General features: G+C 27.8%; 1 protein-coding gene across 1 annotated transcript in view; it reads left to right on the forward strand.

Moving 5' to 3' along the window:
* Positions 1 to 212, forward strand: part of EMH_0054430 (uncharacterized protein) — a gene marked incomplete at both ends in the record, with an annotated part of 1160 nt that overhangs the window by 356 nt on the left and 592 nt on the right. The window lies entirely within an intron of this gene.

Genomic DNA, 212 nt, shown 5'->3' on the forward strand with positions numbered 1-212 from the left:
ATTTTATTTTATTTTTTTTTTTTATTTTGTTGTTTGTTTATATAAATAAAATAAAATAAAATAAAATAAATAAATTATTTTATAAACAACAAATAAAATGCAAAACAAAAAAACAAATTCTAACGTTACTCAATTCAACACAAGCAGCAGCAGCAGCAACAGCAGCAACAGCAGCAGCAACAGCAGCAGCAACAGCAGCAGCAGCAGCAGCA

Source organism: Eimeria mitis, genomic scaffold, assembly GCF_000499745.2.
Source record: "Eimeria mitis Houghton genomic scaffold, Emh_scaff2480, whole genome shotgun sequence".
Lineage (NCBI taxonomy): Eukaryota > Apicomplexa > Conoidasida > Eucoccidiorida > Eimeriidae > Eimeria > Eimeria mitis.